This window comes from Phyllobates terribilis, unplaced genomic scaffold (assembly GCF_046119375.1).
Source record: "Phyllobates terribilis strain yellow unplaced genomic scaffold, ASM4611937v1 Scaffold_9__5_contigs__length_417890890, whole genome shotgun sequence".
Classification (NCBI taxonomy): Eukaryota; Metazoa; Chordata; class Amphibia; order Anura; family Dendrobatidae; genus Phyllobates; species Phyllobates terribilis.
This window is the reverse complement of record NW_027362769.1, coordinates 368842072-368869461: the sequence shown is the minus strand read 5'-3', so window position 1 is coordinate 368869461 and position 27390 is coordinate 368842072. Positions and strand designations below refer to the sequence as shown.

The 27390-nt window shown below is 49.6% G+C and overlaps 1 long non-coding RNA gene across 2 annotated transcripts in view; it reads left to right on the top strand.

The window, feature by feature from the left end:
• LOC141162283 (uncharacterized) overlaps positions 1 to 27157 on the top strand; it is a 107364-nt gene extending 80207 nt beyond the window's left edge. Inside the window, exons 4-5 of one of the 2 annotated variants that reach the window (XR_012250757.1) lie at positions 20893 to 21028; positions 24639 to 27157. This is a non-coding gene — a long non-coding RNA (uncharacterized lncRNA). Of the gene's footprint in view, positions 1 to 20892; positions 22042 to 24638 lie in introns of those variants that run through there. The other variant, XR_012250756.1, reaches the window with a different exon arrangement.
• The last annotated feature ends 233 nt before the right edge of the window (positions 27158 to 27390 follow it).

Sequence of the window (27390 nt, the reverse complement as noted above, 5' to 3'; positions counted from 1 at the left end):
CAGTTCACCTCCTCCAGTACAACACTTCTATATACAGTAGATAACACAGGATCCACCATTCACAATAAGCGATGTCACAGCTCACCTCCTCCCCTCCTGTACAATGACTGATAACATCTCTATATACAGTAGATTACACAGGATCCATCATTCACAATAGGTGATGTCACAGCTCACCTCCTTCTCTCCTGTAGAATGACTGATAACACTTCTACATACAGTAGATAACACAGGATCCACCATTCACAATAGGTGATGTCACAGCTCACCTCTTCCTCCTCCTGTACAATGACTGATAACATCTCTATATACAGTAGATGACACAGGATCCATCATTCATAATAGGTGATATCACAGCTCACCTCCTCCCCCTCCTGTACAATGTCTGATAACACCTCTATATACAGTGGATAACACAGGATCCACCATTCACAGTAGGTGGTCACAGCTCACCTCCTCCTCCTCCTGTACAATGACTGATAACACCTCTATATACAGTAGATAACACAGAATCCACCATTCACAATAGGTGATGTCCCAGCTCAGCTCCTCCACCTGTACAATGACTGATAACACCTCTATATACAGTAGATAACACAGGATCCACCATTCACAATAGGTGATGTCACAGCTCACCTCCTCCTCCGCCTGTACAATGACTGATAACACCTCTATATACAGTAGATAACATAGGATCCACCATTCACAATAAGTGATGTCACAGCTCACCTCCTCCTGTAAAATGACTGATAACACCTCTATATACAGTAGATAACACAGGATCCATCATTCACAATAGGTGATGTCACAGCTCACCTCCTCCTCCTCCTGTACAATGACTGATAACACCTCTATATACAGTAGATAACACAGAATCCACCATTCACAATAGGTGATGTCCCAGCTCAGCTCCTCCTCCTGTACAATGACTGATAACACCTCTATATACAGTAGATAACACAGGATCCACCATTCACAATAGGTGATGTCACAGCTCACCTCCTCCTCCTGACGCGCCCCCTGGCTCGTGCGTGTGTGGGGATACCCGGAACCGGACCCGTTGCGGATGCTGGGGGTTGAGGTCCTCGTGTGGCGGGGACCCAGTCCCGTGGCTCAGGGTGGTCAGCTCAAATGGCAGTCTATTTGTGTGGTTTTTATGATATTAAATGTCCGACTACGCCACCCGTGGATTGCGGTCAGGATGAACCGCCGCTGCAGGGCAGACCGCTGAGGCTGGTGTCGTGAGTGCAGCAGAGTGTAGTAAAACTCCCCAGGGGAGGAGTGTAGCCTCAAGGCAGCGTATGCGGAGGATGAGGTGATGGTGCAGGAGTAGCAGTGACGACACAGAGTCAGTGATGCAGTCCAGGCTCTTTACTCACAGTTCTTATTATCCAGACCACTTCTGCAGGTAACGGCTGCCCACGTCGTACTGTGCTCACCAGGTGAGGGGCTCGGCCGACTCCCAGGTATCTCCGGAGTGTTTCACAGGACCCCCTTTATGTGTCCTTCCTCTGGCCTGTCGTACCCCACCAGTGACCTCGCTTCTGTCCGGCAGCCTCGGGCCTTCTCTTGGTAAACTTGGCGCCAGTTTCCCTGACCCTATATGGTGCCTTCCTAGCGGGTATAGCGAGGGGCTGCGCCACATGAAATGTCACAGTCTCCGGTTTCTAGCTGAGGGTAGTTCCCCGCCTCCACTAGTTTCGGGGACCGGTCTCCCCCTTTGGCCTGACCCTTCTACGCAGGTAGATTCGGGCGTGCAGTGGCTACTCGCCGGTCCACACCCCTGGGGTCCCTTCTTTCCTTGTTCCTGGAGCCTCCTCCGCTCCTCTTCCTTCCTTCTCCTTCCTTCTGCTTCCTCCAGGCTCCGGCCTCTCTCTTAGGCCTGCCTGCGGAGCAGAGCCCATGCAGAGCCTCTGCTCCCACTTCTTCTCTCACTGAACTGACTCCTGATCTAAGATGGTGCCCACCCTTTATACCTCCCTCTAGGTGCACCCAGAAACTGCTCTCTCCCTGCTCCTGCACTACAGGGTTCCCCCTTCCTCGGTGTTCCCTCCCCCCTAATCCAGCCAGGGACAGGGACTGTCGCGCTCTGCTTGAAGCATATCGGTCGACCTGTCCCCCGGAAATGTGGTGTAATGCATGCAGGTGTCGGGGTCCTGATCCACTTTCCATCCTTACCTGTGAGTGAGATATCACACATCTGGATGAGATGCAATACCTCTATAGCAACCGAGCCCTCAGGGTGCTACATTCCCCCCTGGTAAATCACAGCACGTCCGCGGGCTGGAACAGAGCAAAAGACAATACAAATTAGGACATGCAAAAAGTTTTTTTTTTTTTTTTAAACTGTCAACTGCACATCACTTCCCTTTATGGGAAACATTTTCTCTTTTCACCATTATAAGTGCACTTTGAATATCACTGGAACCCTTTTATCAAACATCATATAAAGCATTATACAAAGCATTTCGGTATATAAAACTTTCCATATAAAACATTTTCAAGTGGACTCTCTTGTACTAGCCGCGGTGCAACTTGCGACCAGGTGTCCATTTTTCAATAAGGTGCAAACTTGCAAACAGGTAACAGACGAACATGAGGGACCCGTTCATAAACCCTCAACGAAGGCCCTGGGGTGGCTGCAGGGCGTAGCTGATTCAGATGCTGGACCTCGTCTTCGGCCACCTCTAACGGGTTTTTGTTCTGAGGTCAGTTGTTGTAGGTTCTTATAAAACCAGTAGGGGGCACTTTAAGAAGTGCAATTATTTACAAAGTTGACCGCTCCCAGTCCTCGGCCGGATAGTTCACAAAAGTTGGCTGCTCCCAGTCCTCAGCCGGATACTTTTCACAGACCCTTTTCGGGTAACTTTCAGCACAAACAAACAGGCAACAGTCAGGCAACAGTCCCCGTCCGGGGTGAACTTTTTCTTCCTGTACCCTAACGGGCAACTATGTACAGTGCACTCACATTTTCCTTTAATAGCGGCGTCCTCCTTGTGCACGCTCTTCCTCCCCGTCATACTCTTCAGACCCGTCCGGGTCCTCTGGGTAGTAGTGCTCATGGTAATATTCTTCTTCCACCCTCTGGACATTAAGGGCATACCACCCTCGCAGGCCTCGATATCGGGTGTAGGTCACCAAGTCCCCCGGATACAAATCCCGTCCCCGGTGACCCTCAGGCAGGTGGCTCTCCACGTCCCTCCTATTAACAAAGAGGTCCGTGTCTGTGGTAGAGTCCCGGATGAACCACCACCCTTTCTCTTGGTGGAACTTTACCACGGTCCCAGCAGTTTTAGGACCACGTGCAGCTTGGGGGTTTCGGCGGGTTCGTGTTTTGGCCTGCAGCTGCTCCCTCTTCTGGCGCCGCGCCCGCTCTTCTTTTTCAAGCTGCCTAATTTCCCGCTCACAGAACTTCTGCCTGCGGGCTGCGGCCGCCCGCGTCTCCTGCGCAAACCCCATCAGATCCTCCCCGGTCTAGTCCCATTCGATCTGGACCTCTTCCTCCGGGAGCTGGGGGATGGCGACTGACTGTGGCACGGGCCGGAGCGGAGCAAGCGGGGCCTCGGCCTCTGCGGACAGGTTCTTCCGCTGACTGGGGTGAAACCATCCATCTGGCACAGGGACCGGCTCTCCATCGGGTCCGGTGAGCTGGCTGTACAGGTCGGTCGCAAGGGGCGGTGGCTTCGGGACCTGGGGAACACGCGGTTCGGAGGCGCCTGGGGAGGTCAGGCCTTGCGACCGGGCCTGGAGCGGGTCGCTTCCGACCGCACCCGGGGTCAGGGGGCACGGCCTGGGGCTTGATCTGGCGACGGGGCTCACAGCTTGGGGCCTGCGTACCGGCGGCGAGAGCGGGGGAGGCGCAGCGACGCCCGGAACGTCTGGCTCCGCGACAGGGTCCAGAGGCAGGTTGGTGGCATTAGGGCTGGTGGCAGGGGTGTCCCCCTTACCTGCTTCCAGGGCTGCGCTGCTCTCAGCTTCCGGCCTCCGCTACTTGTCCTCAGGGGCTGGCTCGCTGGCCGGTGCTGGCGGCGTCCTGTGCTGCTGGGCCGCGACCCGCTGGGCCATCTTTTCTCTCCACTCCGTTACAGCTTCTCGCTGCGCCTGGACCATCCTCCGGTCCAAATCCTCCAAGAAAGTTCGAAGGAACTTTGGGTCTTCTCCATGGAGCTGCGCCATCAGCTCCCTGAGGCTGTACGGGGCCGCGATGGCCTGCAGCAAGCCACCCATCAGGGTGCTGGAGTCGGTGCTGCTCGCCATCTCCGAGTGTGGTCTGCCGAGACTGATCCAAACAACACCCTGCCCCCCCGGTTTTCTTCTCTTTCCGCCCCTGTTGGGGGTGGTCCCAGGGCAATCTGCTGACAGTCACTCTCAGGGGCAGCCCCCCCACGTTGATGGACATCTCTACAGCCGCACTCAAGGCTGTTGGGGGTGGGCCCCTTCTTTGGCGCCATTCTGGGACCTGGCCCACGATGGGAGGTGGCTTCTTGTTGTCTTTTGGCGCGCACATTATGGCGTCCGTTCTGCTGGGGCGGGTGCCATTTTCAATACAGTGAAACAGTCTCCTTTCAGGCACGCAGTACCCGTTGGTGGCGGGCACGAAATCCTGCCGACTACGCCAAAAGTTGACGCACCCCCTTGGCCACGCGTGTGTGGGGATACCCGGAACCGGACCAGTTGCGGATGGTGGGGGTTGTAGTCCTCGTGTGGCGGGGACCCGATCCCGTGGCTCAGGGTGGTCAACTCAAATGGCAGTCTATTTGTGTGGTTTTTATGATATTAAATGTCCGACTACGCCACCCTTGGATTGCGGTCAGGATGAACTGCCGCTGCAGGGCAGACCGCTGAGGCTGGGGTTGTGAGTGCAGCAGAGTGTAGTACAACTCCCCACGGGAGTAGTGTAGCCTCAGGGCAGCGTATGCGGAGGATGGGGGTGATGGTGCAGGAGTAGCAGTGACGACACAGAGTCAGTGATGCAGTCCAGGGTCTTTACTCACAGTTCGTATTATCCAGACCACTTCTGCAGGTAACGGCTGCCCACGTTGTACTGTGCTCACCAGGTGAGGGTCTCGGCCGACTCCCAGGTATCTCTGGAGTGTTTCACAGGACCCCCTTTATGTGTCGTTCCTCTGGCCTGTCGTACCCCACCAGTGACCACGCTTCTGTCCGGCTGCCTCGGGCCTTCTCTTGGTAAACTTGGCGCCAGTTTCCCTGACCCTATATGGTGCCTTCCTAGCGGGTATAGCGAGGGGCTGCGCCACGTGAAATGTCACAGCCTCCGGTTTCTAGCTGAGGGTAGTTCCCCGGCTCCACTAGTTTCGGGGACCGGTCTCCCCATTTGGCCTGACCCTTCTACACAGATTTGGGCGTGTGGTGGCTACTCGCCGGTCCACACCCCTGGGGTCCCTTCTTTCCTTGTTCCTGGAGCCTCCTCCGCTCCTCTTCCTTCCTTCTGCTTCCTCCAGGCTCCGGCCTCTCTCTTAGGCCTGCCTGCGGAGCAGAGCCCATGCAGAGCCTCTGCTCCCACCTCCTGCTCCCTCTTCTTCTCTCACTGAACTGACTCCTGATCTAAGATGGTGCCCACCCTTTATACCTGTCGCGCTCTGCTTGGAGCATATCGGTCGCCCTGTCCCCCGGAAATGTGGTGTAATGCATGCAGGTGTCGGGGTCCTGATCCACACTCCATCCTTACCTGAGAGTGAGATATCGCACATCTGGATGAGAGGCAATACCTCTGTAGCAACCGAGCCCTCAGGGTGCTACACTCCCATCACAGTTACATTTTCCTAAATTAGAGTATACCTAGTTTATCTATATATATAATCGTCTTATCCCGTCTGTCTGTCTGTCTTTCTGTCTGTCCTGGAAATCCCGCGTCGCTCATTGGTCCGGCGGCGGCCAATCAGCGTCGCGGGATTTCTGAAAAAAGATGGCGGCCGTTAGCGGCTCATCTGGCGGACGGAGGTCAGCGGCGATGCAGCGGGGACTTGAGCGGCGCTAGCAGCACAACTACCCCGACCGGCGCCGCTGACCTCCATGCGGCTAACGTCGGAAGATCAGCGGCTTGGCCCGCTGATCTCCCGACAGCAAGTGTGAACGGAGGACCAGCGCCACCGGTCGGGATGCTTCTGCGGCGAGCAGCCGCTCATCTCTCGGCTTCTCGCAGCAGAAGGAGCCGCACAGGCAGCGCCGCTCCCCGGTCCTCGCTAATACGAAGCCGCACAAGCAGCGCCGCTCCCAGGCCCAGACTAATACGACGCTGATTGGTCGCGGTGGCCGGTCGCGACCAATCAGCGAGATGGGCGGCAAATTTAAATGCCGCTCTGCTGATTGGTAGCGGCCCGCCACCGCGACCAATCAGCGAAATGGCCGGCAAATTTAAACGCCGCTCTGCTGATTAATTGCGGCCGACCAATGAGCGAGATGGGCGGCAAATTTAAACGCCGCTGTGCTGATTGGTTGCGGTGGCCGGCCGTGACCAATCAGCGAGATGGGCGGCAAATTTAAACACCGCTCTGCTGATTGGTCGCGGCCGGCTACCGCGACAAATCAGCGAGATGGGCGGCAAATTTAAACGCCGCTCTGCTGATTGGTCGCAGCCGGCCACCGCGACCAATCATCGAGATGGGCGGCAAATTTAAACGCCGCTCTGCTGATTGGTCGCAGCCGGCCACCGAGACCAATCAGCGAGATGGGCGGCAAATTTAAACGCCGCTCTGCTGATTAATCGCGGCCGGCCACCGCGACCAATCAGCGACATCGGCGGCAAATTTAAACGCCGCTCTGCTGATTGGTCGCGGCCGGCCACCGCGACCAATCAGCAGAGCGGCGTTTAAATTTGCCGCCGATATCGCTGATTGGTCGCGGCCGGCCACCGCGACCAATCAGCGAGATTGGCGCAAAATTTAAACGCCGCTCTGCTCATTGGTCGCGGTGGCCGGCCGCGACCAATCAGCGAGATGGGCGGCACATTTAAACGCCGCTCTGCTGATTGGTCGCAGCCGGCCACCGCGACCAATGAGCGAGATGGGCGGCAAATTTAAACGCCGCTCTGCTGATTAATCGCGGCCGGCCACCGCGACCAATCAGCGAGATGGGCGGCAAATTTAAACGCCGCTCTGCTGATTGGTCGCAGCCGGCCACCGCGACCAATGAGCGAGATGGGCGGCAAATTTAAACGCCGCTCTGCTGATTGGTCGCGGTGGCCGGCCTCGACCAATCAGCGAGATGTCCGGCAAATTTAAACGCCGCTCTGCTGATTGGTCGCGGTGGCCGACCGCGACCAATCAGCGAGATTGGCGCAAAATTTAAACACCGCTGTGCTGATTGGTCGCGGTGGCCGGCCGCGACCAATCAGCGAGATGGCCGGCAAATTTAAACGCCGCTCTGCTCATTGGTCGCGGTGGCCGACCGCGACCAATCAGCGAGATTGGCGCCAAATTTAAACACCGCTGTGCTGATTGGTCGATTTTATCGCCAAATTTAAACAAGCTCTCCGGTCCGCACTAACACAGTTTGCTGATTGGTTGAGGCCGCCACCCATGACCAATCACCGATATTGCCGCCAAATTTAAACACCGTTTTGCTGATTAGTCGCGGTTGCCGGCCGAGACCAATCAGCGATTTTGGCGCCAAATTTAAACAACGTTCTGCTGATTGTGCCCAGTCGGCCGCATACATATTCTAGAATACCCGATGCGTTAGAATCGGGCCACCATCTAGTACTTCTATACAAACAAATATGGTCTGAGTCTGTATAGTGCTGCTAATGTCCATGTGAAGAACAGGAAGTAGGAGTTTAATATTAGGCTTAGTAGCCATAGTTTCCTTAATTATAGACAGCGATATCAAAACTAAAAAATTATCATCAAGCATTTAAAAAAATATTTGACATAAAAAAGAGATTTAAACAATAGGTCATTTTCTGATTACACTTTCCCTTTAATGTAAAAGGAGTCATCCTAATGTGTCGTCAGAAGTGATGTCACATACATGGGTAGGAAACTCATATGTATGTAGAACAGAATGATTATAGGGTTGTGAGAAATAATTCACTATAATATGTGTTTTATTCATTGGAAATCATGCTCATTCTAATCCTAGGAGTCCAGTGGGCGGTCCTAATCAGTGACTAGAACCGCCCACTGGACTCCTATGAAGGAACAGATTGAGTTATACTCAATCTTTTCCCACAAACCTAGATATCAATGCGCTCAGTTCCTGTTCTGTAAGATTCTGCAGGCAGATTAGGCTCCATGAGTAATTTGACAGGTTCCCTTTAAAGCATCCCAGTTACAGTATATTGTCTTGGCATTTTTGTGCCTCCTGGGTTGTTTTTTAACCATCGGACCATACAGGACATGTAGAGACATGCTGCACGCTGCCCTTCGAGTTCAACAAACAGTTTATATCTGTAGTTTTATTCATGTACCATTAACCTTCATGAATTTAACCCTTTAAAAAAGCAAACATACTATTGTTATTGTAGAAAGTGGTCCCCTTTAATCAGAGCGTTTTATATTAACGGGGTCTTATTGACAACCACAGTGAACTTGCAGCTTTCTCTGTGGCTAAAAATTGGATATTGATAACTTTATATTATGGAATTGCTATTTATGCAATTTTCTTCATAATTTAAATGGGCTATAAAACCATTTCATATATCCTGAAATAATTAAAAAAAAGCACCCCCTCAATCTGGAGTATCTAGCATGTCCATACATTATTACCCCCTTTGATTTTCAAAGAGAAAGTGTAATGCTTGCTTTCTCTTGTGGGGGCGCTGTAGGAAAATTGAACACTTACTACAAGATTTATCTCCAAATTATAACATTATAACTGATCCCTGGGGTTCACAGCTGTAGTAAAGCTTGAACTAAAAAAAAAAAGTTAATCAATAAAAAAATAAAATAAAGATATAGCAATTTTTTTTATTTTACTCACTTATACAGCGCCGTTAATTCCACAGCGCTTCACAGACATTATGGGCACTGTCCCCATTGGGGCTCACAATCTAGATTTCCTATCAGTATGTCTTTGGAGAGTGGGAGGAAACCGGAGAACCCGGAGGAAACCCACGCAAACACGGGGAGAACATACAAACTCCTTCCAGATGTTGTCCTTGGTGGGATTTGAACCCAGGACCCCAGCGCTGCAAGGCTGCAATGCTATAAATAAAAGAGAATAGTGAAAAGCAGCTCCAATGTGAATTGTCCCTTTAAGTGCACATGCTGCTAAATATGTCATCTGTAAAATTTAATTTCCTAATCTTAACGCTTCCTACCTGATGTTTCACAGTTGCCGAGGGAAGGGCGCCGCTGATGTTTTCTCTCAGTTTTATTTTTCAGTAATGTAAGGCTTTGTGTAGACTGCAGGACGCCATATAAATAAATGTATATACACATGTATACATGTATGAGTCATCCGCTCCGTTCCATGCAAGCGATGCTATTGCTGCACTGCGGACCCGCTGACTTGGAGGAGTTTAACACCATGAATGAAAAATAATTGAGACTGAAAGTGATATTTTTATCCTATGCTCAGCAAGCTGGGTAAACTTAAAGTGGTAATTCACAGGAAAAATCCTGTCCAAATGCCAAGTGTACATCTTTAACAAATCGCCCACTAACGACAACCTACACTACCGTTCAAAAGTTTGGGGTCATTTAGAAATATCATTATTTTTTAAAGAAAAGCACTTTTTTTTTTCAATGAAGCTAACATTAAATGAATCAGAAATGCACTCTATACATTGTTAATGTGGTAAATGACTATTCTAGCTGCAAACATCTTGTTTTTATTGCAATATCTACATAGGTGTATAGAGGCCCATTTCCAACAACCACCACTCCAGTGTTTTAATGGTACATTGTGTTTGCTAACTGTGTAAGAAGGCTAATGGATGTTTAGAAAACCCTTGCACAAGTATGTTAGCCCAGCTGAAAACGGTTTGGCTGATTTGAGAAGCTATAAAATTGACCTTCCTTTGAGCTAGTTGAGAATCTGGAGCTTTACATTTGTTTGTTCTATGAAACTCTCAAAATGGCCAGAAAAAGAGAACTTTCATGTGAAACTCGACAGTCTATTCTTGTTCTTAGAAATGAAGGCTATTCCATGGGAGAAATTGCCAAGAAACTTAAGATTTCCTACACCGGTGTGTACTACTCCCGTCAGAGGAGAGCACAAACAGGCTCTAACCAGAGTAGAAAGAGAAGTGGGAGGCCCCGCTGCACAACTGAGCAACAAGACAAGGACATTAGAGTCTCTAGTGTGAGAAATCGACGCCTCACAGCTCTTCAACTGGCAGCTTCATTAAATAGTACACGCAAAACGCCAGTGTCAACGTCTACAGTGAAGAGGCGACTCCGGGATGCTGGCCTTCAGGGCAAAGTGGCAAAGAAAAAGCCATATCCGAGACTGGCTAATAAAAGGAAAAGATTAATATGGGCAAAAGAACACAGACATTGGACAGAGGAAGATTGGAAAAAAGTTTTATGGACAGACAAATCAAAGTTTGAGGTGTTTGGATCACACAGAAGAACATTTGTGAGACGCAGAACAACTGAAAAGATGCTGGAAGAGTGCCTGACGCCATCTGTCAAGCATGGTGGAGGTAATGTGATGGTCTGGGGTTGCCTTGGTGCTGGTAAAGTGGGAGATTTGTACAAGGTAAATGGGATTTTGAATAAGGAAGGCTATCACTCCATTTTGCAACACCATGCCATACCCTGTGGACAGCGCTTGATTGGAGCCAATTTCATCCTACAACAGGACAATGACCCAAAGCACACCTCCAAATTATGCATGAACTATTTAGGGAAGAAGCAGGCAGCTGGTATTCTATCTGTAGTGGAGTGGCAAGCGCAGTCACCAGATCTCAACCCCATTGCGCTGTTGTGGGGGCAGCTTGACCATATGGTACGCAAAAAGTGCCCAGCAAGCCAATCCAACTTGTGGAGGGGCTTCAGGAAGCATGGGGGGAAATTCCTCAAGATTACCTCAGCAAATTAACAGCTAGAATGCCAAAGGTCTGCAATGCTGGAATTGCTGCAAAGGAGCATTCTGTGACGAAAGCAAAGTTTGAAGGAGAAAATTATTCCTTCTAATAAAAATCATTATTTCTAACCTTGTCAATGTCTGGACTATATTTTCTAATCATTTTGCAACTCATTTGATAAATAAAAGTATGAGTTTTCATGGAAAACACAAAATTGTCTGGGTGACCCCAAACTTTTGAACGGTAGTGTATGTCCATATATGTATGTCTTAGAGGGAACCTTTTATGTTAAATCTGCAGTCCGATCAGTGGGCCGCATGTTCTAGATCTGGAAGAGCTGAGCAGATTGATATATGGGTTTGTAGAAGATTCAGTATAACTTGTAAGGCTGGGTGCCCACTATGCGTTTTTCAAGCGTTTTTGCCGCAGAATTTCAGCAGCGAAAACACTTAAAAAACGCTTGGTAATACGTGCCTCATGGTCCCCAATGATAATTCGCATGTGTTGTGCACATGCTGCAGAAATTTCCGCTGCGGCTTATCATTGCGGAAAAATACGCAGCATGTCCATTAATTTTGCAGACATGCAGCGTAATCACCGCCATTGACTTGCATTCGACTGCGTGACATCCGCATCACTGCATCTGCACAAGCGGATATCACACGGTTCAATGTGCGGATGATACCCAGGTCTGGAGGAGAGGAGACTCTCCTCCAGACCTGGGTACCATAGAAACTGTTAAAAAAAAGAATTTAAAATAAAAAATAAAGCTTATACTCACCTTCCGATGTCCTCCCGGTGTTTTCTCCCCTCCGTCTGGTCTGCTGTATGGGTCGCGGTGTTGTAAAGGACCTGCCATGACGTCATGGAGTCATGTGACCTGTCACATGACTCAATGACGTCACCGCAGGTCCCTCACACCACCGCGAGCCACCCAAGACACCGGACGCAGCAGAGAAAACACCGGGAGGACATCAGAAGGTGAGTATAATCTTTTTTTTTTTATTTTTTACCATTCTTATTCTTTTTTTTTAACTAACTTGGTCACACTACTATAAATCCATGTCGGTTGCATGGATTTATATAGTGTGAACAAGTTGTCAAGCACTTTTCAAAGTGATGCTAAAATCGCTTGGAAAGCGCTTGTCAACCCGCATGCAGAAATGCATGCAAAAACGCTTGACAAACTCTTCTACCTGGCGGGAAAAACGCATGTAAAAACCGCATGCGTTTTTTCTGCCAGGGAGAAGCGGAAAAAATATGCGGCATTTCTGCATCGTGGGCACATATCCTTATTCATTCATTTATTTTCCGGCTCATTTTGAGCTTAGGAGTCTAGTGGGCGTGCTTAATCAATCAGTAGAACCACCTACTGGACTCCCAAACCTAAGATTAAAAAATAAGTATATTTACACTGAATTATTTCCCACAAACCTATATATCAATCCGCTCAGTTTCTCTTGCTCTACAATCTGCTGCCTGTAAATTGGACTGTATGAACAATGTGATAGATTCCCTTTAAAGTTTGGTCTCCTGCCAGATCAAAAAGGTGGATTCACTGTATTCAGTAGAAATCAGTTTTGCTTAAGCCCCCCTATACACATTAGATGTCTGTTGACCTAATGATACTTTGGCCGAGCGTTCGGCCGACAGCTGTCTCTTCCATACACGAGAACTCTCTCAGGGCGAGCGCTCGTGTTCTCTTTGAGAAATCTTCAGACAGACTTCTCTGCTGGCGGATTATCTAAGGGAGAACAAAGCGATCCGTTGTTCGAAATCTGACATACCCATACACATTAGGGTGTCAGCCAAAACTGTCGATACCTACAAATGCGTCCCTCATTAGTCTAATGTTTATGGGGGGCTTTACTCTCCCAGAATGTTTTTTGGAGACCCCCGGAGAAATGTGAGACATCCTAAATGAGTAGGTGTAGCGCTGGCGTCCCTGCCCTCTGCTAGGCAGGGACGCTGCTCCCCTCACCGCTCTGCTCCGTGCCCGGCGTCCTCTCCCCGCTCTGCTGTCAGCGCGCGCTCCTTCCCGGCGTCCTCCTCCCGCTCTGCTCTCAGCGCGCGCTCCTTCCCGGCCCCTGTGCTTAGGGCGCGCGCTCCCCTCCTCTTAAAGGGGCCGCGCGCGCCGTCCTAAGGAGTCCCCGGCCAATGGCCGGAGGACTTCATCATATATAAGGCACCTCCTCCAAAATGGAGGTGCCCGAGCAATGTTGTTTTGCACCTGTGTCTCACCTGTGCTTCAGCCCTCAGGTCCCGTTGCCAGTTACCTGCCAGTTTCCTGCCAGTTTCCTGCTAGTTACCTGCCTGATTCCTGCCTGTATACTTGTTACCTGTCTGCCAGCCTGAGGTCCGACGGTCTGCCTTACTACTCCTGTCAGTCTGTCTAAAGGACCAGCCTGCCCGCTCACCTGGGAGCGCATATCAGCTACCTGCCTGCTTGCCTGAGGTCCGACGGTCTGCCTTACTACTCCGGTCAGTCTGTCTATGGACCAGCTTGCCCGCTCACCTGGGAGCGCTTCTCCGTTATCTGCCTGCTTGCCAGCCCGGAGGCTCCGTTGTCACGTGCTGTGACCACCAGCTATCTCAGAGACTCTTGCCCGCTCACCTGGGAGCGCATCTCCGTTACCTGCCTGCTTGCCAGCCCGGAGGTCCCGTTGTCACGTGCGGTGACCACCAGCTATTCCAGAGACTCTTGCCCGCTCACCTGGGAGCGCTTCTCCGTTACCTACCTGCCTGCCAGCCCGGAGGTTCCGCCGTCACGTGCCGTGACCACCTGCTATTCCAGAGACTCTCGCTTGCTCACCTGGGAGCACACATCTACCATCTGCCTGCTAGCCTACCCGGAGGCTCTGCCATCACAGGTCGTACCTACCCCTTACCCAGAGACTGCCCTGATCACTTGCCGTAACTCCCTGTCCGTTCACCCAGAGACTGCCACCCGCTCCCTTACAAGGGCCGCCCCCTTGTATAGTAGCTCAGAGGTTCCGCCTCCCGGACCCGTTACAGTTTGCTCGGGCCATGGAACCCGGTGGCACCCAAGCTCCCTCGCTCTCGGACCTCTGTCTTGAACTGTCCCGTCAGAGGTCCCAACAGGAGGCCATCCTGGGTCACCTGCGGAATGTTAATACTCGCCTGAACACTCTGTCTGATCCACCAACAACCTCCGCCAGTGCCATATCCTGCAATCCGGCAGCTCCGCTGCCCACTAATACTATGGTATCCTACCCCGGACCCCGGCTTTCTGCACCTCCTCGCTTCGGAGGCGACCCCGTCCAGGCTCGGGGCTTCATAAATCAGTGCACCCTGCACTTTGAACTTTTGTCCCATCAGTTTAATTCCGACCGGGCCAAAATTGCCTTTATCATGTCCCATCTCACCGGGGAGGCCCTGGCCTGGCTAAATCCTCTATGGGAGAGAGGAGACCCCCTGGTGTCCAACTTGCCTGCTTTTCTCTCGGCTTTCCGGAAAGTCTTCGACGAACCCGGACGGAAGACCTCATCCGCATCCTCTCTGCTACGCCTCCGTCAGGAGGGTCTCACCGTGGGCCAATATGCCATACGGTTCCGCACCCTTGCCTCGGAGCTGGCCTGGGATAACGACGCTCTGGTATCCGTCTTCTGGGAGGGTCTGTCCGGTCGTATTAAAGATGAACTTGCTGGTCGGGACATTCCTACCTCTCTCGATGATCTAATAACCCTTGCCACCCGGATTGACCTACGGTTCCAGGAGCGTGCCAAAGAGGTCACCCGTGAGAGAAGGATTCCACGTTTAGCTCCTACTTTCCAGAAACCCGTCATTCCCTCCATCTCTCCCCAGGTACACTCTCCTGAGCCTATGCAGGTCGACCAGACCAAGATGGTCAAAACCTGTCAGGACTCACGCCGTGCCGAGGGGAGCTGCTTCTACTGTGGCAGTAAGGAGCACCGGATCCGTGCCTGCCCGGAGAGGTCGGGAAACGCCTGTGTCTAGGTTCGCTCAGAGAGGTCCACCTAGACAAGAATAAATCCTCTCCATCCCTGCTGTTGTCAGTTTCGATCATCTACGGGGAGAACCGTTATTTCGAACTAGCCCAACTTGACTCTGGAGCAGCCGGGAACCTTATTTCACAGTCCCTGGTTGAGAAATACCGCATCCCCACCAAACCTCTGGCTGTACCCTTGTCTGTCGCTGCCGTGGATGGGGGCCTCTTACCTCGCCCCATTCAACTCATCACCGAATCCATTACCCTGCAGGTGGGAATGCTGCATTCTGAAAGTATCTCCTTTCATGTTCTGCCTGGACTCTCTCACGCCCTCTTGCTAGGTCTGCCCTGGCTCCAGAGACATGCACCCGTGCTAGACTGGCAAACCGGAGAGGTCCTTCGCTGGGGACAAGACTGTCATAAAACCTGCCTGGTTCCCGTCCATCCCGTCCGTCCCTCTCCTACCCCAGCTAATCTACCTGGACTTCCGATTCCTTATTGGTCTTATGCAGATGTCTTTAATAAAAAGGAGGCAGAGACATTACCACCACATAGACCATACGACTGTCCCATCGATCTGCTACCCGGTACTACTCCTCCCCGTGGGCGTATCTATCCTTTATCCGCTGCTGAGACCCGGTCAATGTCCGAATATATTGAGGAGAATCTGGCCAGAGGATTCATCCGGAAATCTACCTCCCCGGCGGGAGCAGGCTTCTTTTTCGTCAAAAAGAAGGACGGCTCTCTCCGTCCCTGTATAGACTATAGAGGCCTAAACCTGATCACGGTGAAGAATAAGTACCCCCTCCCGCTCATTCCAGAATTATTTGATCGCCTGAGGGGGGCTAGGATCTTCACCAAACTGGACCTTCGTGGGGCGTACAACCTGGTTCGTATTCGTCAGGGGGATGAATGGAAAACGGCATTCAACACCCGGGACGGCCACTATGAATACCTGGTAATGCCCTTTGGTCTCTGTAACGCTCCTGCCGTCTTTCAGGAGTTGGTCAATGACATCTTCCGGGACCTTCTCTACTCCTGCGTAGTGGTGTACCTGGACGACATCTTGGTCTTCTCTCCGGATCTCCAGACTCACCGGAGGGACGTTCGTCAGGTCCTGCTCAGGCTAAGGCGGAACCATCTCTACGCTAAATTTGAGAAGTGCCTCTTTGAGCAGACCTCGCTTCCGTTTCTGGGCTACATTATCTCTCAGACCGGCCTACAAATGGATCCTGAGAAACTGTCTGCCATCGAGAAATGGCCCCGACCGGAGGGGTTGAAGGCCATTCAGCGATTCCTGGGCTTCGCCAACTACTACCGCCTCTTCATACCACACTTCTCTTCCCGGACGGCCCCAATTTCTGCGCTCACCCGTAAAGGTACTAATCCCAAAGAGTGGCCACCCGAAGCAGAGGAGGCCTTTCTTTCCCTTAAACAGGCCTTCTCTTCCGCCCCGGTGCTGCATCGCCCAGATGGCAACAAACAGTTCTTCCTGGAAGTTGACGCCTCCTCCTCTGGAGCCGGAGCGGTACTTACTCAAAAATCATCTTCCGGGAGGATGGTAACTTGTGGCTTCTTCTCTAAACTCTTCTCCTCCTCTGAGCGCAACTATTCCATAGGAGACCGAGAGTTATTGGCCATCAAACTGGCATTGGAGGAGTGGCGTTACCTGCTCGAGGGGGCTCTTCACCCGGTAATAATTTACACTGACCACAAGAACTTGGCTTACCTCCAGCATGCCCAGAGACTTAACCCGCGCCAAGCCCGGTGGTCCTTGTTTTTTGCTCGTTTTGATTTTGTCCTTCATTTTCGCCCGGCTGACAAAAACGTCAAGGCGGACGCCTTGTCTCGGTCCTTTCTGGTGTCTGATCTTGAGGAGGATCCGAAACATATCATCGATCCCGCCAGAGTAATGCAGGTGGCTCCCGTGAGTCTAAATCGTCTTCCTCCTGGTAAGACGTTCGTACCAGTACCTGATCGGGAGAAGATCCTACACTGGGGTCATTCTTCTAAACTAGCTGGCCACGCCGGTCAGAAAAAGACCCTCCAGCTTATTACCCGGCACTACTGGTGGCCTAACCTTCACAAGGATGTAATAGACTTTGTTTCTGCCTGTGTGTCCTGCGCCCGCAACAAAGTTCCGAGACACCTGCCGGCCGGCCGCCTCCTACCTCTGCCAGTACCTGCTGCCCCCTGGCAGCATATAGCGATGGACTTCATTACTGATCTACCCGTCTCTGCCGGTTGTACGGTCATTTGGGTGGTCGCTGACCGCTTCTCCAAGATGGCTCACTTCATTCCACTGCCAGGTCTTCCGTCTGCACCCGAGCTGGCTAAAGACTTTATCCGCCACATCTTCCGTCTTCATGGCCTGCCCCGTCACATCGTGTCGGATCGTGGGGTACAGTTCACTTCCCGTTTCTGGAGAGCCACTTGTAAATTGCTGGACGTCACCCTGGACTTCTCCTCCGCTTACCACCCACAGTCTAATGGTCAAGTGGAGCGGATCAATCAGAACCTGACCAGTTACCTTCGGCACTTCGTTAATGCCCACCATTCTGACTGGGTGGATCTCCTGCCATGGGCCGAATTCTCGTACAACAATCACGAGAGCGAGTCTTCCTCCAAATCCCCATTTTTTGTAGTCTACGGTCAGCATCCTCGGATCCCGTTTCCCGTCTCCACCTCGGCGGACAATCCGGCTGCGGAATCTCTTGTTAACAAATTTTCCTCCATATGGGAGAGTACCCGGTCCGCACTCCTTCTGTCATCCGAGCGTATGAAAAGACACGCTGACAAAAAACGTCTGGACCCTCCTCAATTCCGCCCTGGGGATAAAGTCTGGCTCTCGTCCAAATATGTCCGGCTCAAGATCCCTTCCTATAAGTTAGGGCCTCGGTTCATCGGCCCACTGGAGGTCATCAGTCAGATCAACCCGGTGGCCTATAAATTGAAACTCCCGGCCAACTTACGGATCCCTAACTCCTTCCATGTGTCTCTCCTCAAACCTGTGGTGCTTAACTCTTTTTCCAAGTCTACAGGTACGCCTCCTGCTCCGGTTTCTGCTGAGGACGAGTTTGAGGTAGAGAACATTCTTGCCACCAAAAGGGTAAGAGGAAAGACCTTTTTTCTGGTAGATTGGAAGGGGTTTGGTCCTGAGGAGAGAACGTGGGAGCCCCGGGAGAACATCCATGCCCCTCTCATCCTAGCTAAATTTCTGTCTGGCCTAAAAAAGGGGGGGCCTAAAGGGGGGGGTACTGTAGCGCTGGCGTCCCTGCCCTCTGCTAGGCAGGGACGCTGCTCCCCTCACCGCTCTGCTCCGTGCCCGGCGTCCTCTCCCCGCTCTGCTGTCAGCGCGCGCTCCTTCCCGGCGTCCTCCTCCCGCTCTGCTCTCAGCGCGCGCTCCTTCCCGGCCCCTGTGCTTAGGGCGCGCGCGCGCGCGCTCCCCTCCTCTTAAAGGGGCCGCGCGCGCCGTCCTAAGGAGTCCCCGGCCAATGGCCGGAGGACTTCATCATATATAAGGCACCTCCTCCAAAATGGAGGTGCCCGAGCAATGTTGTTTGCACCTGTGTCTCACCTGTGCTTCAGCCCTCAGGTCCCGTTGCCAGTTACCTGCCAGTTTCCTGCTAGTTACCTGCCTGATTCCTGCCTGTATACTTGTTACCTGTCTGCCAGCCTGAGGTCCGACGGTCTGCCTTACTACTCCTGTCAGTCTGTCTAAAGGACCAGCCTGCCCGCTCACCTGGGAGCGCATATCAGCTACCTGCCTGCTTGCCTGAGGTCCGACGGTCTGCCTTACTACTCCGGTCAGTCTGTCTATGGACCAGCTTGCCCGCTCACCTGGGAGCGCTTCTCCGTTATCTGCCTGCTTGCCAGCCCGGAGGCTCCGTTGTCACGTGCTGTGACCACCAGCTATCTCAGAGACTCTTGCCCGCTCACCTGGGAGCGCATCTCCGTTACCTGCCTGCTTGCCAGCCCGGAGGTCCCGTTGTCACGTGCGGTGACCACCAGCTATTCCAGAGACTCTTGCCCGCTCACCTGGGAGCGCTTCTCCGTTACCTACCTGCCTGCCAGCCCGGAGGTTCCGCCGTCACGTGCCGTGACCACCTGCTATTCCAGAGACTCTCGCTTGCTCACCTGGGAGCACACATCTACCATCTGCCTGCTAGCCTACCCGGAGGCTCTGCCATCACAGGTCGTACCTACCCCTTACCCAGAGACTGCCCTGATCACTTGCCGTAACTCCCTGTCCGTTCACCCAGAGACTGCCACCCGCTCCCTTACAAGGGCCGCCCCCTTGTATAGTAGCTCAGAGGTTCCGCCTCCCGGACCCGTTACAGTAGGTTATTCTCTTTCTTGGGGGCCATTAAAGATAGTGGGCTCCATAGCACAGGATAAAAAGGGACCCACAATTATGGTACTGGAATTTACCACCCAGACCAGATATTCTTGGCATTTGTTTAACCCTCTATGACCTTTGACTATTGAGCCAGTTTCCCAACTTTCCTTGCTAATGATGAAGCCTTACAAAGGTCTTACCACCCAGTAGTAAAGGGGTTGGGGCCAACTAGAACTGGGGACCCTTTCTCCAAGGGCATCATTGCAATTCCTGTCTATTTATGTCTTTGAAGCTAAAGAAGTCTAGGCATACATACCAACATTGGTAAACTCAAGACATTTATGTCTTGTCCCCAGGAACATCCAAAACTAGATGGGAACACCCATTTTTGGTAGGGGTTGACCTAAACCCAACTTTTTAGACAAAACATGTACATATTTGAAAGGGTTGTTTCTGAAAATTCTGGACAGTTCCAGCAAGAATGGCTCTTATGACTATGACTGGTGCCTAAAATAGTCTGGGGTGTCTGTCTTCCATCGCCCTCCTCTCGCCCGTTCTTCTCTTCCTCACTTTCTTTGATCTTTTCTCCACGTCACACATTAGCTTCTGTTGAGTCCATAACACATAGATCATTTCTCACCCATGCCTTCACCATCGCCTTACCTCGTCTACGGGAAGCTAGCACCGGCAGTTGGTGTGAAGCGAGATGACAACACGTAATGGTATTTTTTTTTCCTGGAATATGATTTTCAGCAACTAGATATAAAATGGAGCACAAAATGCTCTTCACTGACAGAGATGGCTCCATTTGCGTTAATGTCTCAGGACAGAGGTTGCATCCTGGGTAATTTCCAAAAGTCTATTTCTAAATAGGTGATGATGACCCTCGGCCGGGCCGGATTATAAAACAGATGTAGCTCATGGACATGATTTGATTGCTGTTACCGTCATCTGTATTCTGCACAAATCACATCATTCTCGTGCACTATAACTAGCCGGGAGCCAGATGCTGAGGCCGAGATGGTATATTGTATGGATGAACTGGCAGGACCAGGGTCAGAATTGTTAGGGAGCAGCTGGGAGGAATTCAGGGTTTTCGAAAGGGATATGAAGCATCTAGGGTGGTCTTGTAGGACCAGTTACAAGCTTCCCCTACAATATTGCGCCAGAGCTACCAATGCTCCTCATGTTGCTGTTAGCTCTCAAATTAGAGGTGTCTCTCATATCATAGTCATAGTTACATCATTTTGGTCTGCTCTTTTGGCTTTGCGTCTTCTAATAGTGGTATGTGAGTGACCATCAGTGGTTTAGCGCCATAATGGACATACAAGGATGTTTTCCCTCATGTCACACAATCGTACGATCATCAGGAATCCGACAAGTTAATTTAAAGCTCAGCTCTGTGGTTTTATACCAATGGGAAACTGTGTTGGAAATTGTCCAGAAGCCACCATTGATAACTTGGGGCCTCTAGTCATCATTTGCGTTTTTGTTTTTTTTCTGCATCGTTTTTTCCTCTTGTCTTTTCTTTTGCAACTTATGGATTTGGCTCCAAATTTAGCTCAAATTCAAAAATGTTTTTCTTTTCAGGGTGGTAGGAAGTCCGAGGAAAAAATTGGATGGCGAGACATTGGTCGTGTGCACCTGGATCTCTAACGTCTGGAACTAGCTAATCGATGAACAAAAAAAGAAAAGTGGAAAAGGGCTCAAAAAAGGTGCAACATAGGTAATTAGTCAGAAAAAAAGACAAAATCACCCAAAAGAAAAATACGAAAAAAGTTTGATAATGAAGCTAAGTATATTGATGGCACGTCTACTGCCTCTTCTCGCCATATTACCGTCGGTGAGGACTCAGTATCTATCTTCAGCCCGTCAATTGTAAAGTTAATGAAGATCTGCCATTTCGAAGCCCTGCAAGAATTGGTTTATTAACCCTTCAGCCTTCACGTATTTACTCTGCGGAGAGAAAGTAATGTTCTGTGCAGAGAGACACAGGAACAATACAAATCCTTCTTAATCAAACGCTGGTGAAGCAGCCAGACTGCAGAACACAATTACGCCTGATCTAGAGAAGAGGTAAATTGTAAAATGAAGCATTTACAAATGTGCCGCCACTCAGATTACACCGACTGTAGAGAACATTGTGAATGCTACATCTGAAAAGAACCTATAAATGACTAACCTTAGTCTGGGCATCTACACGTTCTACTATTATGGTGACACCAATTTCCATCATTTCCTATTTTTACTTCTTGGCGACATAGATGACTCGAGATGGAAGTCCAACCTTAGCGCTGACATCTGGACACACCTGGGATTCCTGGGTAGGATTGGTCATGAAAAGATGGCAGGGGGGTACCAGTTGAGGCAGGATACAGAGGTGGTCTTATAACAAGGTCCTATAGTCTAAACCAGGGGTCTCAAACTCAGCTGGGCATATGGGCCGCACACAGAAAAATATTTAATTTGGGGGGCCGCATTATTTGCATGACAAAGTGATATTTTTAGTGATACCATTTTATTTTCTATACACCTTTTGAACTGGTCCTCATCTTGCAGACATGGTCTCCCATCCAGGTCCTTCATATTGCAGACATGGTCCCCCATCCAGGTCCCCCATATTGCAGACATGGTCTCCCATCCAGGTCCTTCATATTGCAGACATGGTCTCCCATCCAGGTCCCCCATATTGCAGACATGGTCTCCCATCCAGGTCCGCCACATTGCAGACATGGTCTCCCATCCAGGTCCCCCACATTGCAGACATGGTCTCCCATCCAGGTCCCCCATATTGCAGACATGGTCTCCCATCCAGGTCCCCCATATTGCAGACATGGTCCCCCATCCAGGTCCCCCATATTGCAGACATGGTCTCCCATCCAGGTCCTTCATATTGCAGACATGGTCTCCCATCCAGGTCCCCCATATTGCAGACATGGTCTCCCATCCAGGTCCTTCATATTGCAGACATGGTCTCCCATCCAGGTCCCCCATATTGCAGTCCTGGTCTCCCATCCAGGTCCCCCACATTGCAGACATGGTCTCCCATCCAGGTCCCCCATATTGCAGACATGGTCTCCCATCCAGGTCCCCCATATTGCAGACATGGTCCCCATATTGCAGACATGGTCCCCATATTGCAGACATGGTCTCCCATCCAGGTCCCCCATATTGCAGACATGGTCCCCCATATTGCAGACATGGTCTCCCATCCACGTCCCCCATATTGCAGACATGGTCCCCCATCCAGGTCCCCCATATTGCAGACATAGTCCCCCATATTGCAGACATGGTCCCCCATCCAGGTCCCCCATATTGCAGACATGGTCCTCCATCCTGGTCCTTATCTTGCAGACATGTCTCCCATCCAGGTCCCCCCCATACTGCACACAGGGTCCCCCCCATACTGCGCACAGGGTCCCCGTCCCCCCATACTGCGCACAGGGTCCCCGTCCCCCCATACTGCGCACAAGGTCTCCGTCCCCCCATACTGCGCACAGGGTCCCCGTCCCGCCATACTTTGCACAGGGTCCCCGTCCCCCATACTGCGCTCAGGGTCCCCGTCCCCCCATACTACGCACAGTGCCCCCCCCACCATACTGAGCACACGTCCCCTGTGCTGTATTTCACATGACAGAGAAAAACAAAAGATTCTCACCTGTCCTCCGTTCCCTCGGCGTCCTTTCTGCACCTGTGGCCTGAAGGCACAGACCCCATAACGATCGCGGCTCTCTCCAGCAGCCGCCGACATCAGCGCTGTAATGCAGTGTATTGCCGCGCAGAGACCGGCTCTCTGCACAGCAATACCAGTGTCAGCCGCCGGCCTATCAGAGGCCAACAGCTGACATCTGCGCAAGGCAGTGACATCATACGCTGCTGTGCTGGGATGCAGATGTCAGCTGCTGGCCTCTGATAGGCCGGCGGCTGACACTGGTATTGCTGTGCAGAGAGCCGGTCTCTGCGCAGCAATACACTGCATTACAGCGCTGATGTCGGCGGCCGCTGGAGAGAGCCGCGATCGTTACGGGGTCTATGTGCCCGCGGGCCGCGTGTTTGAGACCCCTGGTCTACACATTCGGAGCTGGTAAGATTTCCCTGGTTCTTTAAATTGAAGGGACCTTGGATAAAAATAGCAAATATGTCTTGCATCAAGGACAAACATAATCCCAGGAATCGAGGCTGCATGGGTAATTATTCTTTGAATTAGTCAATGTCGGAGACACATACATGGACAGGAGCCATTCACAGAGCAGATCCTGACTCTATCTAGGTTAAAGGTTTAAACATCCAAGAAGCGATATCGTCTATTCCTAGAATTCGATGTTGTCAGTGTTGCCCGGGACTGCATCTGGTCATGGACTCATTACGTCGTGACCCTGTAAAAGAAAACTGAAAAGCTTCTACTAAAGTCTGGAAATATCCATTAATAAAATCTTATATAATCATTGATGTAATGCGATTACGTCACCAGGTACAAGGATTCAAGTCTTCTTTCATGTAAATTTTTGGGATCATGTATTTAGAACTAGACGCAGGTATTACCCCCTTCCCATCACAGACCACTTTTGTTTTTTCCTCCCCTTATTCTGAGAGTCATATTTTTTTTCTTTCTGTCGATGTAGCTTTTTTTTTTTTTTTGCAGCATGAATTGTAATTTTGAATGATGCCATTTATTTATGTTTTCATACAATGTACTGGAATACAAGAATAAAAATTGCAGTGCAATAAATTAAATTTCGCCATTTTTTTTTTATTTTTAAAGCATTCGTCTAGCAGTAAAAATGCCATGGTAGCATGATTCTTCAGGTCAGCATGATTAAGGAGACACCAAACTTACACAGATTTTTTTTAAGTGGTGGAAAAAAACTGAAATTTGTAAAAAAAAAATTAGCTTTATCTCGCCATTTTCTGAGACTTTCTTCTTTATTTTTTCATCAATGGAGCTGTGTAAGGGCTTGGTTTGTTTTTGTGGCGTTGCGCTGTTTTTATTGGTACCAGTTTAGGGTAGATATGTTGTTTTCAAAACTTTTTTTTCCATTTTTGCTGAGAGGAGCGGCAACTTAAAATTGACAATTCTAGCTTTCTTCTTTAAGAGTTGGATAAATTTGTATTTTGATAAATCGGACTTTTTATAGATATTTCTAGGTTTTACAGTTTTTTTATGTTTTCAAAGGGGGGCGTGATTCAAACATTTTTCTTTCTTATTTCTTTTAGCTCCCCATAGGACACTTGAACCTGCGATTATCTGATCGCTTGTCCTATAACTGAGATCTGTGTTTGCCGTCCTTTAATGGGATTCTCCATTGTTTAAAACATTTTTTCTTATTTTTCTGAAGGTTCCCCTTGAATGACTGAAAGCAGACATCTTAAAAACCATGAGGAATAAAAATCACAAGAACTCTGCCTTTTATTTTTACAAAAAAATGTGATCAATGCAGACAGGGGTCATAGAGAAAATATGGCGGATTCCAAGCTGTGAATGATGTCTGGTATGTATTGAAGACTTCAGTCATCGGACTAGTCTCTATGCATTCATACTTAGCAACAACTGAAGAAAAAAAAAAATGATGGGACATTTGAGTCTCCACCTCCATTTTACTGGAGAATGTCCCTTCTTGAAGTAAATGGGAAAGTTATTTTGAGGCCTAGTTTGCGAAACACAGGAATTCAGTCCTGGAAAGAGTTTGGTTGCTAAGGAGTGTATCCTTAGCAACCGGTGTGTCAGTCACCATTCTAGTGATCAAATCAAAACTATGCTTTCTACAGAGGCCGTGTGACTTCGGCACATGATCCCTATTAAATCTGTTGCGTGAAACACCAGTATATTTGTATATTGCCAGATTAAAGGGGATGTCTTATGAAGACAATGATTGTCATTGTACCCACTGCTTGGGACCCCCTTCTAAAACCCAAAACGTCACTTTATGATATCGATGGTCATTCAGGTGAATGGCCAACATGTAATATTACTTCAATGCCTGACTGGCCAAAATCCGCTGCTTGTATTGATCGTGTTTGATCAGACAACTCCCTTAATAATAGCTCCCATGTTAAATCCCTATACTCCCCTAAGATACCCACTTTTGGGCGTAATTTTGATAAACCCACCCCTTCTGAGGGTCAGTTACCTGGAAATTTTCAGAAAAAGAATGGGTCTCTTGACAAATGTGATTTTTGACGGCCGGGTAATGTCACCGTGGATCATCCATATTCGGCATTCTGCCAGCCAGAATAAAATAGTTTGCTATATTGTTCTATCCGTTGGCAAAATAAAATGGTGACCTGCCTTTTGGTTATTTTTACCACTGAAGTAAATACAGAAATAGATGCTAATGGAAGACTTTCTGTAAAGGACCCCCCTTTCCATACACCTTAGATGGCTGTTGACCAGGAGCTATCTCTCGCCTGACTCCCATCACAAGAGTGCTCGCTCTGCCGAGGGCCCTGTGTTTTCTATGGGAGCGCCGCTACCAGACACTTCCGCTGGCGGCTTATGTCTTAGAGAACAAAAGGAACCTCAGTCTGAAATTGGACATATAGGATCCTTAAAGGGGTTGTCCACTACTTGGACAACCCCTTCTTGATTTAAATGTTTGGCCTCGATAAAATAAAAAAGCCTATACTCACCTCCCGTGCTGGCGCCATTCCAGGGGACTGTTGGCCGAACCCATCAATCAGTATGTAAGTGACACTGGCGCTAACATGAGATAAAAGTATAGAAATACCCAATGATCTACATCTGCTTTTCGGAAGGTAGACCTGATAAAGTCCTTCCGATAGTGTCAGGATCCGGCGGCATCTGCTCTCGCTGATCCGAGCACAGTCTGTCTTTATTTACCATTGACTCGTGAGCTGATTCATTCACTTACTTGATGTATTATTTCCCATCAAGAACTTATTTGTCTGTGCATCTGACTCATCCGCTTTGGAGGGCGGCTATAGGACTCCAACTATTATAAAAGATTAACTGGATGTTCTCTGAGGCTGGGAGAGGGGTATAAAATTAGATAAAACGTCCTTTATTTCTAGAATTAGAGTAACTCGTGTTCATAGGCATTCTACTACTCATTTGATGATGAGCTGCACTATCAGATAACATCTATGAACAAGAGTGGTGTTGTTTCTGGAAACCTCAGACCTTTTTATCTACTCCTGGACAACTCCTTCAAGCTGTCAAACGTATGGACCTCAACCATAAGAAGTCAAAAAAACTCAATATATTCTGTTCTCCATGTATCACAAAGGCTATGTTCACCTCTCAACCAATTTTACCTTTTGTATCAATGTATCCGAGATGAAAAATAATGCAACTTTGCAAACTGTCTTAATTAAAAATCTATCATTTTGTGTCTACAGCTCCTTTACACACCTATATTTCTCTATGGTAACAGACTACAAGCAAACTGTGTGGTTTGATCAGGTAGCCCAGCTTTCTTCTATTTGTCCTTTGCTTCTCACTAAGTGGCTGAATGTGTTAGTAAGGCTATATTCACACATGTAGTTTTTTCTCAGACGGCACATGGACCCGTAGACTTTTATGGATCGATAACACTCATACGTGAAAATCACAGATCCGAGCGTAAGATCTGTGAGACTCACGGCAGGTCCTATTCTGAGTCGTGTTAGCGGTTCAGACTCGGCCATACAAGTCAATGGGGATCAGTGTAACACAGATGCAAATTGAAATGCTTGCGAATTGCTTCCGTGAAAAAAAAAATGGGTCTGAGTGAATTTTAGAAACAGACTGATTTTACTCTCAGGTGTCATCCTAGTTGCATCCATTTTTTGTTTCTAATGATTTGTTTGTTCCCAAGCCAATAAAAAAGACCCCTCTAACATGTAGGACAGAAAGAAGGGAGTGTCATGGCAGGATCAGACTACAAAGGATTTGTTTGTAGTCTGTTACCATGGATACAAATAAGTCTGCATAGAATCTATAGACACAAATCCAATTTTTAGTATAAGATATTGCAGGGGTGGACATCTCCCTATAATAAAAAATTATTACAAAAAATAGAATAGTCCAATGTTCCTATTATGTATTTCACTAATTTCAAGAAAATGTCGCCTCTTCTAACATTTAAGTTT